Below are 2327 nucleotides of genomic sequence, written 5' to 3' on the forward strand. Positions count from 1 at the left end.
CGGCGAACTAATGTGGCGCAAGCGACGCAAACGCGTGACTAACGCGTTCGCGTGGGCCGCGAAATTTCCATAATAACGCATAAGCATCAGGCACGCGTCCGCGTGCCCTTGGTTTTGTGTGATTCGCGCGAAGCCAGCCGCGCGCCCGCGTGACTTTCTGTTTGCATGGCTTGGGAGCTAAATTTTCATACGACGCGTTCGCGTCATGCATGCAAACGCGTGGATGGCCATATGTGCAATTGACGCGGACGCATCAGTCACGCGTCTGCGTGACCAAATTTGTGCCTTTAACACACTTCTTGCTCCAAGCCAGCACAACTCTCTACCCAAACACTCTTTTACGTCGATTTTGCAGGTCACGCGTCCGCGTCAGTGGCGCGCCTGCGTGGATGGCGAAAATCACAAACGACGCGAATGCGTGGGGTATGCGGTCGCATGGGCTTGTTTGTGCGAAAGTCTCCATTCTTGCGCCACTCCCGCGCAACTCTCTGTTCATTTTTATTTTTCACGCACACCCCTCTGACGCGTACGCGTCAGCGACGCTTGCGCGTTGTGTGCACGTTTTTTTATTTTTTATCTTTTATTTTTTTCATAGCTTAAGGTGTTCGGTTCCTGTGATAAAAATAGTTGCATGATCAGAAAATTAGTAAGAACACAATAAAAATAAAATAAATGAGAAAATAACTAAGGATATGAAAAAGAACGATCATACCACGGTGGGTTGTCTCCCACCAAGCACTTTTAGTTAAAGTCCTTAAATTGGACATGTGGTGAGCTCCTTGTCATGGTGGCTTGTGCTTGTACTGATCCAGGAATCTCCACCAATATTTGTAATTCCAATGGTCATCGGGATTCCAAACTAGGCGCCTAACGCCTTTGAGCAAGTTGAAGCAAGTGACAAGGCCCAATGGGTGTTGGTTGTGGGAATGAATTCCAGGGTCCCAAATCTTGCTTTTACACCCGTCTTCTTGTGTATCACCACTGTTCTCGCCGGGTAGCAAGCGGTCTAAATTCTCACAGAGGCATCCAAACAACCTTCTAGATCCATTCAATTGAGCTCTATACCAATCATTGCACTTCAATTTGGAGCATGCAACCATATTGAACCTTGCTTGACAACTCTTGTCACTAACCATCTTCCTCTTACTCTTAATGCCACAAAGAGCTTTAAGTTGACCATCCGTCTCTAGTAGCCCATATTCAAGTGGGAAAGTAAAGGTTAAGGGTAGGAATTTTACCCACTTGAATGTTGTATTGGATGGTGATGGCTTTGGGAGAGGTCTTGCAAGCTCCACTTCCTTGTGTTCTTCTTTGAATTCTTCCACTTCTTTGTAAGCTTCCTCAATTTCAACCTCTTCCTCTTGGTAGCTTTCTTCTAATTCAATCTCTTCTTCATTGCTTACCAAGGGCATGGGAGGTTGTGCATCTTCCTTCTTTGTGGGTGCATCTTCCTCTTTTGTTTTTGCATCTTCTTTTTCTTCCATGTGTGAGGATGAAAAGTTCTCTAGTTCACTGGAGTATAAACTTCTTTGATTGATTTCCTCACTTTCTTCCATAGGATCTTGCATTATATCTCTTGGCAAGGAATTTTCTTGCTCATCTTCCTGTGACTTGATAATTGACTGCACATGTTTCTCTATATTTTTGACACTTGTCTTTATATCATGTAGGAATTCTTTCATGAGGAGCTCAAGATCTGATGGTATTTGAGATGAATAGGAAGATGGTGTCTCTTGATATGGGTAGAAGAATGATGGTTCTTGATATGGATAGAAAGGTGATGGTTCTTGGTATGAATATGGAGATGGTGGTTCGTGGTATGAATATGGAGGTGGTGGCTCTTGATAGTTGGAACATGGAGAATTGAAGTTCCTTTGGTTTTGACTTTGCCAACCAAAATTTGGATAGTTCCTCCATCCACCATAATATGAATCACTACTCGGATTTGAGTAGCAACCCATGTGATCTCTCTCCAATATTTTTTCTTAGCACAAAACACCAAAAAGGATTAAACGCACCATGTGGTAAATAGGAAAGCAAAGAAGAAAGAACAGAATTCTAAGAATTAAAATAAAACTAATTAGGAAACACCAAACTTAATTTCAGAAATTAAGAAAAATATTAGTGCTATTTATTTATTTAATTTTTTTATAAAATAATTCAAATTTTTTTTTTGAAAATCAAGTAATAAAAGAAAAAAAATTAAAACGAAACAGGGGAGGGGGAAAGAAAGTAAACGAAAAGGAAAAGAGAAAAACAAATAACGTAAACGAAAGGAAAAAGGAAAAAAAATTAACGTAAAGAAAGAAAAAAAGAAAAGTTAACGT

Source organism: Arachis stenosperma, chromosome 5, assembly GCF_014773155.1.
Source record: "Arachis stenosperma cultivar V10309 chromosome 5, arast.V10309.gnm1.PFL2, whole genome shotgun sequence".
In the NCBI taxonomy this organism is placed as follows: Eukaryota; Viridiplantae; Streptophyta; class Magnoliopsida; order Fabales; family Fabaceae; genus Arachis; species Arachis stenosperma.